The following is a 16733-nucleotide window of genomic DNA, read 5'->3' as shown; positions in this document are numbered from 1 at the left end:
ATCTTAGATAAGATAAAGATAAACTTCTTTTTAAAAAGTTTTTCTTTAAATGGGAATAAGTACTTTTATTCCCTGAAGGGTCAACATCTGCCTTATTTATGAATGATTGACTAACACGACTCGCTCTTTAGGTCTAATCAGGCTTGCAGATAGGGAATCAAACCGCGCGGAAGTGATGTTTCTCGGTTCACTGTCTATGCTATTCATTGCAAGTCAAAGAAATGCATTTAGTTATAATTAATCTTTGTTACCTCCCAAAATATATTTCTAATGAGTGGGTCGGTAGCTCACTACTGTAAAGAAATTTGTAACTGCGCAGTTAGACGGCCAAAATAAGTCACTATTGTAACATTTGCTCCTCTAGATTGGTTTTGGAATTTTCTATGGCACTGAAAGATTTGCTTTCTATTGAATATATTCTTTTTTGTCTGGGCGCCAGCCCTCAGGGCGATTTCATCGGCAATGAGAATGTGGCTGGATAGGATGACCGAATCAGGAGCCCCTCTGCTCACTATTGTTCGGCCGCTGGCGTTTCTTTGAATCTAGTTTCACTGTACAGGCAATATTGAAGAGTGTACCAGAATGTAAAGTAAGAGTAGCTATCTGACTCGAGATATTGCCTCGGGATCTTATCTTCAAATTGGGACGTGTGGTAAGGCTACTGTAGTAATTCTTCTGTAGTGCTTTCTTAATGGGGCAGTATTTGATAATAATTTAGAGCAATGTAGAGCACTTTCTGAAGCTGCAGTTCAGTTTTATTTTATTCCTGTTGTAATTTAATTATATTGAACCCTACATGCAGATATATGTAGTGAGCGTAACAAGCTTGCGACATTCTATTGCACAAGCCAATAAATATTTTTGAAGGCTTTGGAAACGTATGTTTTTTGGATTAATCAGTGAAAGGAAGGATGGCGTTTAAAAGATAAATTGTCCCTATTGGGCAGAAACTAAGAAACAAGTAACTAGAAGGATTATCTTATCTGTCGCCAAGAAGATTTTTGACGCTGTTGGGTATCCTATCTTGGTGTCTGAATTACTGGTGCAGAAAACATGGTTGACAGGAATTGAGTGGAACACTCCTGTGGAATAGAAGATAAGGAACTAGTTAATAACTCGGATAAAGGAAGTAAAGGTTCTTAGAGTTAGAAAACCACCAAACAGCTATGATGACTGTAACATGACAAGGTTCTAACTTTTTTCAACAATCTTATGACGCCGGCAAAGTAGCTTATGTTGCATTAGTTTTCCTCAGTGTGGATACAATGATAGACAATGCTTGTTTATCTGCTAAAAAAGAAATTGAGAGTGGCGCTGACAAGGAGAAGAACAATACGTTGGCTTGATTATTTGCAGCAACAAACGAAGGTAGTTTAGCTCATGGTATAAAAAAGGTGAAGCGATACAACTGGAATCATTCTCCGATATTAGAGCATCGTCTGCACAAATATTATGATTAAGTTATTCTAAACATGTTCGTCCAAACAAACAGATGTTATTTCCTTCAATGTTCAAGCCGTCAGAGTAACGAAAAATAAAAAATAGTGTAATCTTTATTTATTTAAATTATGCTAATTTATTGACATAATGTTGAAATGATGTGTGTCAAGGCCGTGGTCCAATATAACTGACCCGGCAGTAGGCGCTACCCTGCCACGTCGGTGGTGAGAGGGGTTAGAGGGGAATTTAGCTGGGATACTGTCCTGCCCACAATTGGAGTATGTCCAACATACCTAGAGAAGCTGGCGGATAAACAGTGCCAAGCTTGTTGACTTTGTATAGGCAATTCTTAGCCAATAGAATTTTAAAGGCTTTGTCAGAATTATTGTTCTACAAGACAAAAAAAATCTGATTCCATTAAAAATCTTTAAATAAAAAGATACTATAAAATTTTATACTTTTTATCTTTAAAACTCAGAAATAAATGTTGGCCAAAATCTAAGTAAGATCATAATTCTTAAAAACTGCGGAAACTATCAAAAGCCTTTCTTTTTTTACAATTTATGCATTTTTTTATTCACTTATTCATTCTTTTTGGTGACTGATTCATTAATCCAGAAGAAAGAAAGAATATTGCCTATTTCAGTAATTATTGTTTATTTCAGCTTCTAGATCGAAAGCTGGGCAAAAATAAAAAACAATTACTGAAATTGCAATTTCTTTCTTCCTTCTTAATCATTTAATTTTTCGCAAACGTGAAATTTTTCTATCATGTTGAGCTGCTCGTACACGAATAAAAGTTCAGTATCTTGGTTAGTGACTAAGAAATGTGACTCCTTAGGTTACGAATATCGCTTGCGATCATTTCTTAAAAAAAACATGGAATTGAAAATAAGCCACTAGTTACGATCATCGCCTCAACGCCCTTCAGATAACCATGGTATTGATATTAGATCCTTCAAATAACCATGAATAAGTACGGGAAATCTTTAAACTCAGTGAACTAAACCGAATTCATTAAAATAATTAACTTTTTATTATTAATAAATTAATAAAAAATAAATTAATAATAATAAATTTAATTTTATAACTATTATTCTTGTTAATTAAAAATATATGGCTCTGCTTCATTGCCATTGGCAGACTTCATACAGATAGCTAAGCTTCATTTTTAGAGTTTGGCGAGTCTATTGGCTAAGCCCTCTAACCTGTACTTACATTGAATTGAGAAGAATTTTGTTGTTACTTAAGTGGATTCAGTGGACCGCATAACCACTGCGCCAAACCCTTCTCTTCATTTGTGGGGCGTCAAATCATACATAGCCGGTAAAAATTCAATTTTGAAAATAGATCGCTTTGAGAAGTAATTTAAGAGAATTAGAGGAAGCATGTTACAAGAATTAAGAAGAGGTAACTTACGAAATGGAGAATTTACGTGGAGTAAGAGAAGTATTGTACAAGCAAAAGAAGAAGGAAGATGAAGGTGTAGCCTAATCTAATTTTATGAACAATTTTCAATTTTCAGTTAAAAAAAAGCACATAATTTGTAAATGATGCAAGTGATGAAATACGAGTATTTGAAATCTAGTGATGCTTTAGCATTAAAGAAGAAGGCTTAAATGAGGTTCCACGAGATTGGCCAGAATCCTGCAATACTGTGGTCCACTTGTTAGAGCATTTATAGTACAGCCTCGAGTCCTGTAGATTTAGATAGGTTTGACTTGAATTAAAAAAGAAAATACAATACAAATTTCGACAGGCGCTTGTTTTCTTCTTTTTTCCGGCGCTCTCTGAATTTCCGCTTTTCTACTTGGAAAACTTTAGCGAGATCTATGAAGCACACAATTGTTTCCTTACTAATTTTAAATACTTTTCCGAGTGTTCTTCGATTCAAACCAATCCCGTTCCTCCTGTAACTTACAAACCACAATTCTACTGATACGTCTTCCCAGGAGACTGGAATACTCTCGGTGAAACTTCTTTTAGGAAAATATTTCCAATATAACGTTGATATCTATTTATACAGATAAACATTGAGTCATTTTCGGCCGGAAGTACACTGAAAAAATCTCCGGGCACCTTAAATACAAATAGATAAAAACATTTCATTAATATTTATAATTATCTGGGCTTTTTGGTTTGCTCAAAGTTGCTCCATATTTTTCATCACGAACTGCTAATAGCAATAATTGATATCGGTTGGAAGTTTCAGATGTACCTTGCCTTTATTCCCTTTGAGAGAGCATTGTTGGTTGGTGATGGAGACTAGCTCCATTAAAACTAATGGTTATGAAACTACGGCCCCAATTACCGGCCTATTACGAATACAGAGCAAAGGTTAGATGGCGGTATCTTTTCTCTGACCTAAAGCCTTTTTTATGATCAATCACTAAGGAAACCACCTGGACTGAAACACTCTCCCGACCTACATTTACTACACTTCTTGTAGAGATGAATAATTTTTTTCGAATTTTTTGCTCACTCCAAATTTTACTTATATATTTATTCGCGTTTAATAATAAGCAGGTGGTAACACCGTTGGACTCGAAGAAATAAAAAATGGCAAGTTAGAGGATACCCAATGCTCCTTCATGGAACCTTCTTGAAATTTTAACAAAAAATAAAATAAAGCACTTCCGGTCTCTCCTGTTCGTTAAGATGATATTAATGATACCTTACTCTAAAATGAAACTACCTGAGAAAAGTGTTTCATAGAACTTCTTCTGTGAACTTAGAACTCAAAGGTCTAAAATTATCATTGGAGTCTTTTCGAAAAAATTCCAGGAACTTAAAAATCCATTCAGTGTATTGGCAATTCTGGTGGAACTATTTTGACCAAATGTAATGTTAGATTCTTCTGGTGTTGCTCAAACCAAATATCGTATTTGAAAAAGCTTACTAGACAATGACATAATCACATAATTATTATTCCATTTGTGAAAACCACTTTCTTTAAGTAGATAATTCGGTGAAATCTTCAATCAATGGCAATACCTCCTAATAAGTTTTACATATATTTAGTAAAAACTCATTTTTACAAATTTGACAGAACAATAATTAATCTTCAGATGTAACACTGAACAGAATTATTACAGCTGTTTAAGGCGGACATTAATTTCAGGGGCTTAGTTCTTTCTTCACTCTCAGAGCAGTAAGAGCGTTTAATCAGCACGCTGATCCTCCATTATAAAAGAGAACTGGTAGAGGCCAGCAGGTCCAATGAAATGATGAGTAAGTGGTGAATGAACTAGAATTCTCATTCTGAAATATTATTTTATCTAGAGTTTCATCTGTTACACGTTATTTTTACTAAAAACATGGATTAGACGCTGCCCTTCAGCGGTCTTCCCAATTTGCCAGGGCTACAAAATTGATTACACCAATTCCATAGGGCAGATTAATTACTAAAAACTCATCATATCGCCATGTTGTTTTTTATATAAGTTTTATAACCTAAGATGAAACATCTTTTCATTTCCCCTATATTTTATTTATTTATTTTTTGCGAACTTCGCTGTTGTTCTTTCGTTACAGACAACACTGTCCATCAATAGACAGTGAGCTTGTTTTTACCAAACAGAAATGTTTTCATTTTTAAAAACGTCTAGGTTTACTAGCCCACGACATGGTCTTGCTTCGAGGCTCAAAGTCTCTTCAAACTTCTCTTTTCTACTGAATGCCCCTTAGATTTAGCCATATGGTATAGGGCTAATTTTCCGGCTAGTAGGAGTGAACTTGAATGCACGCATGTTGACTTGAATGAGGAAAAATAAAAAAAATATCAAGAATGTAATATAAAATAAATTGGTAAGATGGGAAGTTTAGGAGGGTGACTTTTCTACTTAAATTCTTTATAAGAGAAAGCCGAGGGCGGCTTCAGTAAAAGAATCTTTTAGCTAGAAGAACCATGAAAGAGATATCCCCATTTCTTTCAATATAAAAGTCAAAAGCTACGATAACATAGTGGTATAAAAGCATTGCGACAAAGAGTCTGCAAGCATGTCTACATAAAAAGAAAAATATGTGAAATCAAATAAGCAAACTAACCAAATCTCTGGTTTAAAAACACAATTTTCTTTCTTCGCAAAGATTTACGAAACTTAGCAAAATCTGGTGTGAACTTTTGCATGTCTATTCTCAAAGTTTAAACTAAAAGTATTACTTCAAACTCTCCATACCTTTTAAGTCATATTTAATTATTACTTCGGAAGAAAGCCACCCACCAACTGTCTCAGAAATAGCCTTAATCAAATTTTTAGGAAAAATGTTACTGTAAAAGTTAGATAGAATTATGGGTTGTAATCATTTTTAAAAGTTTAATAATCTCAAGTTGGAGCTATCCGCGATTTTTTTCAAGCATTGGCTTGGTTTTGAAATAAGCACGTTGACACACTGACCCTAGACAAATTTTTTCTTATCCTGAAAATTTCCAAAATGAATAGGGTAAATCCCCCCTATTTTAAAATATCTGATTGCGATATCACTTCCTTGCACTTAGTAGTAAAAGAAAGTTAAAGATTTCCCATGGACTCTGATTGCATTCGCATATTATAGAATTTTACCGCGACATTATGAAACGGCAGAGAGAAATAATCTCCAGTTAATTATAACTTTACTACTAGTTTGAATAATCAACAGAACAACAATTTTCTATCGCGGTGGATCGAAATGGTAGCGTTTTGATAAACTTGTTACTATTATTAAAGATATTTTTTGCAAATAATTTAATTTTAATACTTTTATACAGGTCACAGGTTGTACATTACATTGGGATGGCACTTTAGAGGTCCCTTTCTCTCCTAAAAAGGGTCCGAAGAATGCTGAGCCTGTAAAAGTGAATTCACTTGTTTAGTTCAAAGGAAAAAATAGCTAACTTTAAAAACATCGCTTGCCTATCGAAATCGCTCAACCAAAAGAACCGCTATAGTGAAGTATTTTTTAGGAGCTTCAGTCTTATTTTCTTGTTGACGAAAGGTGCATAAAAGAAGTAATTGTCACTATTTCTAAGGATGGCATTGGAAGTAAGAGAAAGATTATTGCATCCAGGGTTATCTTTGCTCACAGACATCTCACTCTTCCTAGGTAGGGTATTCATAGGAAATGAGAGTAAGTTACCAGTGTTTTGGAGGAACTTGGGAGATATTTGAAGGTCTCTCATCCAGACGCATCCATAACTTCTAGAAAAGTTTACAGCTGTTCGCAATGGCTTGGAGAGGACTTTTCGTCTACGTTCGTTTAAACTGTGGGTGGCACGTACTTGAACGACAGTCGGGTGACTCAGAAGACGCTGGGCAATGTTTCTACTTGTTGTATAAATAATAATTTACACAATAATTTGGTTTTATACAAGAATAATTGCCGTAGAGCAAAAAGTTTGGGCAAGAGTCAATCAATTTAAAGAGTCAGTTGATTTAAATACTACGGATAAACTAAGATTTAGTAAACTATTTCTTAATATATACACTAACTAAAGAGGGTTACGACTCTTACTAGGTGGGTTGGAAGACGTTGAGAGGAAGACGCTTCTGACCGCATCACTATCAGGATACAACTTTGTGCGGAACCTGAAATGTAATTTTATAAGAGAAGCGCAATGGAATTAAAAATGACAATTCAGATTAATGGCCGCTTCAGATGTAAAGGAATAAACTATCAACTTGCATTTTTTAAAACTAAATAAAGTGTGAATAAAATCCAATTCCTATTTTATGTCTTATATTTTTCAGATTTTTGCAAACGAGCTCGCAAGTTTCTTTAAATTTATCTACTAGATTGTACGAGTAGACCGAAGAAACAGAAGCTTAATAATGCCCTACCCATTGCGACCTCTAAGATCGTTTTATGATAGGATTAATTACAATAAGAGAGCTTAAGTAACTTGGTGCACAGACTGTACGTATTATTTTCCTTCTTTCCTTACTAACTTACTGATAACTGCATTTCTCCAGTCTAGTCTGTTTAGTTAGACTGAGTAGTCTGGTGAGAGGGTCTGGGCAATGTAAGAGCCGAACAGTAAACCATTAAACTAGCCCTTCATAGCGCCCCAATTTGCAGGACTGTTTCCTCTCCTTCCTGACATAGATAGGGTACCTGTTGTGAGTTCTACTCGATGAATGTAATTCCTCAGAGTGGCCCGCTTATCAACATCCGAATGATCGCCTGCTTTATTGAATCATTCTCTAATTTAAACGAACAGCGAATAATGAAATATTTTCGCTGCATATGGCCAGGAATTTCCACGCACTTCTGCGTTTTATTGAGCACTCAGGTTTGATAGCAGTGCTGGTGAAATATGATGTGTCAAATTTTCTGTTTGGAGTTCTTTGGAATTCAAGCTTTGAGGTCTCATGAATACGAAAGGAGAGTTTTTAATGCTTGAATGTGTACTTTTCCAAATACTTGGAAAACGAAAAAATCACAGAAGTTAAACTCCCAAATGTCTCCAATTTATCACCAAATTATCAGTTATTCGGTACCTGTGGAAATCTTGCATTATTAAAAAACTTGAAGCATATTTCTTAAGATTAATACTTATATTTGATTTGAATCTGTGTCTTGGAGCCTAAGTCTATCTATTGTTTATTTAGGACCATTATCTAGGAGTATTAGTAAGAGCCAACAATTAATTAGTAAACATTTCAGGTTGAAGCCATTTGGCGATAAGAGGGTCATAAGGTCCTCCACGTTTATTTACTTTATAACAAAAAAATAAAAACAAATTATAACCAGATAAAAATTCTTATTACAAGTTGATATTCTCTATTCTTTTGGAAAGTTTGCAAAATTTTTAACTTAATAAGAATGGAATTAAATGGCACAATTATTCCCTTGATTTTTAAATTCAAGAACGCAAAATTAAATTGGTTAAAAAAAGTATTTTATTTAGCATCAGTAATGTATATTTTTCGGTAATTACCTTCTAAAGTCACAGTCTACCCCTCTTTGAAGGCGCACACCAAGGTAACGACCAAGTAAAAGAAAAATTTATGGGGCCAAAGTATTTCTTGGCTAGAGTTTACTTCTTTTATATAAATACCAAAGGAATCGCTTCCAAATGTACACTTTGGTGTAAAACAAATTGTTATGTAAATTCTCTGTATGGCAAGTTTTTTTTAAAATGTTTTAAACAATTGCTATCGCCCTGTCTATTAATTTTATTGTACATTTTAATTTTAACATGGTATTTTTGAAAGGTGAATACAAAGAATCACCAACTGCACTTACTAACTTATACTGTCTTTGCTAAATATAGTTGTAAGACCGAGCTTAGAATGACGTTCTTTGATTGTAGATTATTAAGAAAGCGGCCATAAGTCAAAGCCACTGCAACCTAAAAAATCTGATGTAGCTCCCTTAAATATAAATGTTGGTCAGTAAATAGTTCTATGGTTAAATGTGAGAATGTAGGCTTCAGTTTGCCTAGGCGCAAACATTAACTCCCTCTGCAGGCCCTACGGGAATTGGGAGAGTGTTTAGTTTGTTGTATTGTTAATTTGTTTGTTTTTGAGACTGATGTCGTCACGGTTGCCAAGATTTCTGGGTAGTCAAGTACAGAAGTGACTAGTCTTCTTCTCTGTACGGGGAATGTTCTCATAAGTTGAATTTGAAGCACCTAAAGAACATTGAAACAAATAATCAGATTCTTCTAATTAATGCAAAAGATTTTATGAAAACTAAGAATTTATTTATTATGCTCCTGGGATTGTTGTATTGGAGAATTATCATTAGGGAAGATTTATCTTTTTGTATTTAACCATATTTTTATAAGGTTATAAGAATGATGAATTAATTAATTTTGTTGGACATATTGATTTCTTACAAATTGTAGTTAGCTAATTCGGCTGTACGTAATTGACGGACCTATATTTCCATTAAATATAAGCCATTCTTTAAATCTATCTAATGAGATCAATTTTTGAAAATTTTGTTAGTGTGCAGTAATAACTAATGATTTTCCGCTTAGTATGAATATTTTTGGCCGTTTTCTTTAGTTTTGATCCATAATCAGAGGTTGATTATCAGTATCGTCGTTCACTACTCTCAACAAGGTCTACATTACATTCTTATAGACCTTAATTTATACCTTTTTCTGAGAGAATCTCTCTAAAGTGCCAAAATGCCAGTTTTAAAGGAAATTGTTTGCCAAGAATTGAGCCTTTTCTGGAAATCTTACTTTATGATTGCTTTTTAACCAAAATCATGCTTTTGTTCTTTTGACGGTTGATTTAAATCAATTAAACCAGGATAGGTCGTAACTTATGATGCAAACTTATTTTTTGAGGAAGAAAAAAGATTTTAGATTTTGGAGAGTTCCAAGTTTATCTCTAATATCGTCAAGTTTTTGAAACATTAAAATAACGATCATCTGTTTTTCAGAGAAATTATTATTTCATAGAATTATTACTCTAATATAGATCTATAAATTATAGTATTTTATGATTATAGTAATTATAGGATTTTATGACAACATAGTTGAAAACAACGAACCAAGCAGGTATGTTTGATTCCAACAAAGGAACTCTTAAATAACAACAAAAATGACATTATAATGCGTTCCTTTTGCGAAGTAGGCATTCGCTAAGAAAGTAAGATTTGCAACGAAATTTAGAAATCCGGACCAATTGTTGCGCTCTTCAGCTCTGAAGTTACATCCACGAATGCTGGATATGAAAACGTCTTCTACTAATCCTGAGAAAAAAGAATACTTTGATCTCTACTTCGGTGCCCGCATAAGCAACGACACTTAGGAATTCCGCGAGTGAAATGAGAGAATCTTGAGGAAGTGCAAGTTCCTTTACTTTACAAAGTATTCCTCAATGAGACATGTAAGGTGAACAGTCAATGCCCTGAACAATGACAATAATGAATTATTGTCCATCATTTCTCCTTGCTAGTCAAAAGACGGAGTACAATTAGGACGTACTAGTAAGCTTTCAAGAACTACTTGAAGTGCCTCCATTAGATCCATTCTGTGGGGCTAGGTAACTTGGAGTGCTCCAGTCCTGCAGTAGTCTCCAGAAAAGAGTAGATAATCATAATATACTTAGATCCTCGAATAATTTTAAATTTACTTGAATAATTTTAAATTTACTTATCATAATTGATAAAGAAAAATATATATTAAAACTAACGCTAAAAAATGTTAATAAGTAACAATACTTTATAAAAAGAGTGTCTTTTCCAAAAAAAATTTTCACGGATTTTAGAAGATGCAATTTATGTTTAATTAATTGAGACCGGCTGAACGAAATGATGCCAGAATGCATTAATAACCTTCCTGACATGAAGAAACGAAGGTACTTAAGCTGAAATTTACGCAGTACAACATGAATGGTGACTTAGATGAATTGTTGAGTTTACAGCCGGACGGAAGACGTGTTTGTTTTCTTTCAATGTAAAATAAGTATTTAAATAAAGAATTAATTGTTGATGTGAAAAAAAAATGTTGATAATAGTCTTAACTAATACCTTCATTCTATGTTAATTAATTTTAAATATAAGATCGATTAATGGCACCTTTGTTTTGTACAGGCGCCTCTGTATATTGTGTATTATGCTTGGCTAGCTCTTAATAATTAAAATATATTCTTTAATTAAAAATAATTTTTCTAATTTTTGGCAAGGTTTTCTAATAACTTGCCGAAATAGTATCTTAAAATTCGAAGCAGGTGAAGAATCTATTCAAAGCCGAATATGTTTCTTGTGGGTAATATTTTCAGAATCAACGAAGTGATGTTTTTTTTTTTTTCACAATGTGTCTTAAAGATGCCAATCCGAGAATATAATTTTATAAAGGAACTTGGATTACTGCTTCCTAAATATAACAAGCAAGCAACTACGTTCTAATATTGTTATTTAATGAACACCAAGTTGCAGTTCTTGCTTGAAGCAGTATGGGATGACCATTTTTTACCTTTTATTCAAGTTACTTAAAGCTGTGTAATGTGTTGGGCGTATAAATTGGAATGATAGCTTCTTCTCCGACAGTTCTGGTTCCCCTAGGTTGTAAGAAGTCTTATTAAACTAAGCTAAGTCCTGCCCTATTCTCTCCCCGATGTTTATTTTAGAAATATAAGCTACAGCAAACAAAGTAGCGTAGATTATTCAGAAATGATTATGTTTATCAGCGTGTAGTAGAAATATGTTGAATCTTCAGAAGTATCTTGGCATAATTTTATTTGACTGCGCCATGAAACCACTTCTTTTTTGTTAGAAACTGCTGTCCTATTTCCGGATTGTAATGTGAAGTGTAATATATTTAGGGGCCAATGCCCACTTCTATCGGAGAGCTTTGGGACCTGTCGCAATGGGAAAGTTACTGTTCATAATTTATGAATCTAGCTAGGCTGATATTTGTCTAATAGCTGGTACCATTCTTTTCAGCTGCAGCCTACTCCAAAGATCGCTTCGAGATGGTTGTAAGTCATAAGATCACCTTTACAGCATTTTAAGGTAGTTAACAAACAATCTTTTTTTAGCGATTAATGAGTTTTATCTTTGCCAATCATATGCTTGGGATTTTTCAAAGTTCAGTAATTTGGAAAACAATTTTGTGCTTAATATTATTTAGAATGACTTTGTATTTATCTCTATTACATGGCGCATCATTACTTTGTTCGGAGCACATTCCTGTTCTAAAAATTGAACGGCATATTAGAAGCTTGCCATTTTATTGTACAAGTTTGTAAAGAACTAGAGATGTACTGCCAATGCAAATAAAGAAAATTGAAGTAAAGCAAAGCAGGGTAACGATATTCTAAATAGAAAGCCAGAATTAATTACAGGTGTTAATTGTAAACAAACAAACAAAATTAAATTTCATCAGTAGAGAGGGGATTACTTAGCTTCCATGCGAGGAATCTTTCTGCCCTTACTCTTCTCAGAAGCATCTTACCTCTCACTGACAGTGTTATCTGTAGCTAAAGAACTCTGTCTGGAGGCGGCAGTGAAATGAAACAAGGTCTGGGTGCTACTGATGTTGGCTTCAGATGTTAGCTGATTAAATTTAAAAAAATCTTCCATGTTTTTAAATGATTTTACCCGAAAGAAAGATTCTAAGTCTCCAAAGCTTAGTGCAATTCAGTGGACTGCACAAGGTACTATAAAAATAAATAAATAAATAAGGTGAAAGTAGATTGGTAAGTACAATTCATACAAATTCGATTTCCCCAATTTCATTTCGAAAAATTGTTAAGAACTACAATCAATCGAGTTATCCAGTGTTGCACTGCTCATACCTAGATCTTTTAAAGAACATTGCTGTATTGAAACTTGAGAATATGTTTGAAGTAAAAGTGTAAGTTCAAAATACAGCTAGCTAAGTTCAGGTTGCTGCCGATCCTATCACCTAAAGTGCCAAGGAAATGTATTATTAAATATGCAAAGTAGAAGTGAACAGTAAAATGGAGTACGTGACGTTTTACTCTTTATTTCCACGCTCACTCTATGCCAGTGGTAGTTGAAGTAGCTCACGGTTCAAATACCATCTCGGTTTCACTGTATAAAAAGAAAATTTTCAAGCATGATTTAATGACATCGAATCTCAACTATTGGATCCGCGATGTGCAATAAAACTGCAATTTCGCATGTTGATTTCGGTAACGTTGTCCAAAATAACGTGATGATTGTCTTCACTGTAATGTAGATAAGTTAAAAATTGAAGCTTCTATTTACCACAATTGTACAGTGGTTGCAAATTTGGGGAATTGAAAATGCGGAATACTGAAAGAGTTGTATTGGTAGATAGAAAGTGCAAAAAGTGAACTAGACAAGGTTAATTTAGGACTGTGTTGTTTCCAACCTTCCTGACAGGGCAAGTGGTTGGACGAATTGGGCTCGCAGAGGATCAGAAAAAAAACCTTGAATGAAACTGGAACTCTTATGCCTTCTGGGAAATGCAGATATGTTTTTCAAACTAAAATTTAATTGGTGACACTAATGTGAGTTGACAAGTTGCATGCAGCACCAGTTAGTAGTCATTGGGAGTTCAAAATAAACTTTTAGTCGGTTTTAGCGGAGCTTTCTGTGGTGGACATTTCAATGGATATTTAAATAAATTTTGCTGTAAATTTTTAAAAAAGTTTTATTGCCGGCAAAACTTTATTAGAAAATTGACAATTTATTTGAACTTAATGGAATCATAGAAGGCTTTTTTCATTGTATACACTAATTTACACAATCTTTCTGTTAGTGGAGGATATCATTTGAAGTTGAGTTGCCACTTGAAATGCATGTTTTGGATTCCTCTGAATGAATAAACTATAATATTGTATAGCCTGTATTTATTTGTTTTTGAGTGTGAGGAAAATGCCTAAAATAATCGCTGAAAATTACTTCTTGAATTTATTTTACGTACTATCTACATACTAACTAATTACTACAACTAATTTTATTTACTAACTAGGTTAGATGGAGCTAGTTCTAACCCGGAGTTTTTCCACATGTTGGTTTTGCGTATGATCTTCTCTGACGAAGTGCCAATCACACAAAATAAAATATAAATCACAAACTAAAAGAAATTCCTACCATTCTGCAGAAAAGCACGCTTTACCTCTTGGTTAAGCGTTTGGAAATACACTTCTTTGCGTTACAACTTACTTTACCACACAAGTGTAAGAAGTTATCATTTCCAACTCGCTTTTTAATGCCAAGAAGATTACCAGTTTATATTTTACTTTATATGATTACGCTTATTTATTTGTAAAAAATTATCCTAATGATTTAGTGAAGAATCCATTGGTTTGTACTAAGTTCCATATTTATGAGCAGTAATGTAGTGAAACACAACATTTCCAGATGTAAATCACTAGATGGAATACTGGTCACAGAAAAAGAAGTGTATGCAAATATAAACTTAAAACCTGCTATGACAAGTTGGCAAGTTTAAATATAGCAGAACACTGGTGACTCACACAGTTACCATATTCATATCTTTCTATCTAGTTTGTAGATACTTGAATGTGGTTAACCTTAATGTTTGCTTCTATTTATTTTGCCATTCTTATTTTAGGGTTGAATGCTACTAGGAAATTGTTTAGATTTAAATAGTAATTAGATACTGAGATTATAATCAATTAATTCCTCATTACAAGGTTTAGTAGTTTCATTTTTATATATTGTCAGTAATAAGCTATTATTTATTCATTTTATTTATTATTTTTGGATGTTCAGTACTAAATCAATCAAGACGCCCATTATCCTCTTCATCATATTCCTTATCGAGGGAAAAGAGTAAAGACTTGAAGGGTGTTACGGCACCTTTGCATAACACTTTCTAGTGATAAATAAAGAGATTAGTTTAATGGTGTCATGGCTGGAGGCTGAGAGCTAACATACTTCACTGTACATTTCTTTTATTAGCCATTAAATAAATTCCGAGGCCAAGAACAAGAATCGAACCCAGTACTATGATATTTATAAGCTTTGGCAAGTCCTCTAACCACTCGGCTATGGTAAATGCTTTTGTTGTTGGGTCGAGGTCGATTAAGAAATCAATCCTTAGACGTTGTTTAAGTAAGGGAATGAATAAGAAAGCTGGTTGAAGAGGATGGCCGTTGAAGAGAAAAACTAAATGTTCTTTCAGCCCTAGATAGAGGGATAAAAACCAGTGGTTTTTTTACTGGTAGTGTAATAGCAGTGAGTGAGAAGAAGCAAAAACCAGGTTTGAAATTGCAATCAACTATCCTATTTTACGAAGCGCATTCTGAGTGTTGGGACACAAGAATCGTTTTTCTTAGAATATGAAGTTCCAGGTTAAATTGAAACTTTTAATCCAATGAGGTGTATTATATTTTCACGTCATAAACGTTGAAAATGAAAGTCAGCTAAAATGAATATACACTCATTCCTTCTGAAATTAATGAGAAAATGCATGTGGATACATCTGATGAACAAATTTAACTTTCCTAACCGTAAATGTAAAGAGAAAGCAAGTATTAGACTGTCTCGACTCCAGTAGACATCTTAAGGTTTGCAGTATTTTTCAAACTTATAAAACCTAAAAATATAAGAAAAATTAAGGAAAGTTAAATGCTTCAATCATTTTGATTTATTTAATTGAAGAAATTAACTCAGGAAGAAGTGTCTTAGACTCATTAAGGGGAGCTCATCGCAGATTTATTTATTTAAATAATGATTTAATTATATAATTGGAAGCTTTTCGACTCCAATTTATGTGAGTGCAAACAAGTAATTCTTAAATTACTGGTAGGCATTTCAATATGTTACCTCAGAATCGTGCAGATGAACACTTTTTTTTAAAAATTTTTCGTATAGTAAGTGCAGATTGCTTTCGAAACTTGCAACTAGTTTTATTAGCTTCAGATGGATTTAAGTTTTTTAGAAGTCAAAACTTTAGGGATGATTAACAGTCGTGCAAGGCTTAAACATTTCCCTTGTCGTAAAATTGTACTTTTTACAAGACTAAAGAACTTCTTTGCCTGCAATTAATGTATTGATCTATTTGATTTTATTTTTTCAAGTTTACTGTTTATTATCGAGGTGAACCGAGATAATTTTAGAAATAAAGCTTGGCAATAAAACAAATAAAAAAATTAGAACTGAAATTGGTAATAGTATTCCTCCTTTACATAATTTATTTTTTCTATTAAATATTTCAGAAAAATGGAATACATATTTATGTAGTTTTTATGTACATTTACCTAAATAATATACATCTCATAATTATGACTAATTTTGAAACAATTATCACTGGATGGTACTTCATCTGAAACATATTCTTTGTACAAAAACAGACGGAAAATAAATACCAAAACGATTCTAGACTTCAGTATTATTTTGTTGAAAGCAGAGAAATCTCACAACTTCCCTCAGGACTTCTTAAAATCAATATTCTTTAAGAAAACTTTTTAAGCCTAAAAAATAGAAGAAAAATGAACGAAGCCATTCAGAATTGATGTTCTTTCAGCCTTCGTAATTTTAGTTAGATATTTTATACTCATAAACATTGCTTATTGGTTAGTCTAAAGAAAAGAATTTAAATTTACCCCTTCCTAAGAACTTTGCTCAAATATCTAGAAAAGATACCGTCAATAGCCATTCTCGAGGAAATTTCAAAAAACTACCACTTTCTGTTTGTACAGAGGCACTTCTGGCTGACATATTTGGTCAACTAGTTCTTGGGTGATAAAGAAAAGTACTGTGGTAGACTTAATTAGTTGTATTTGCTTAATTCCAAAATCGTGATTGATTCATTCTTTATAGTTATATTATCTTTGTTGTAAATATAGGTAAATATTGGAAATTATAAACGATATTTTGCTTTTGCAATTTCT

The 16733-nt window shown here is 33.3% G+C and overlaps 1 protein-coding gene across 15 annotated transcripts in view; it reads left to right on the top strand.

The window, feature by feature from the left end:
• The window catches only part of Stacl (SH3 and cysteine-rich domain-containing protein), a 235961-nt gene that overhangs the window by 12240 nt on the left and 206988 nt on the right, over positions 1-16733 (top strand). The window contains exon 2 of one of the 15 annotated variants that reach the window (XM_074117449.1): positions 11824-11858. The exons of 13 other annotated variants lie outside the window; for them this stretch is intronic. The gene's annotated coding sequence lies outside the window, so the exon portion shown is untranslated. Of the gene's footprint in view, positions 1-11823; positions 11893-16733 lie in introns of all 15 variants that reach the window. One more of the 15 variants, XM_074117448.1, reaches the window with a different exon arrangement.

This window comes from Rhodnius prolixus, unplaced genomic scaffold (assembly GCF_049639745.1).
Source record: "Rhodnius prolixus isolate KJV_2025 unplaced genomic scaffold, Rpr scaffold_2, whole genome shotgun sequence".
Taxonomy (NCBI): domain Eukaryota; kingdom Metazoa; phylum Arthropoda; class Insecta; order Hemiptera; family Reduviidae; genus Rhodnius; species Rhodnius prolixus.
The sequence above is the reverse complement of the archived record's forward strand: the minus strand, read 5'-3'. Positions and strand labels throughout refer to the sequence as shown.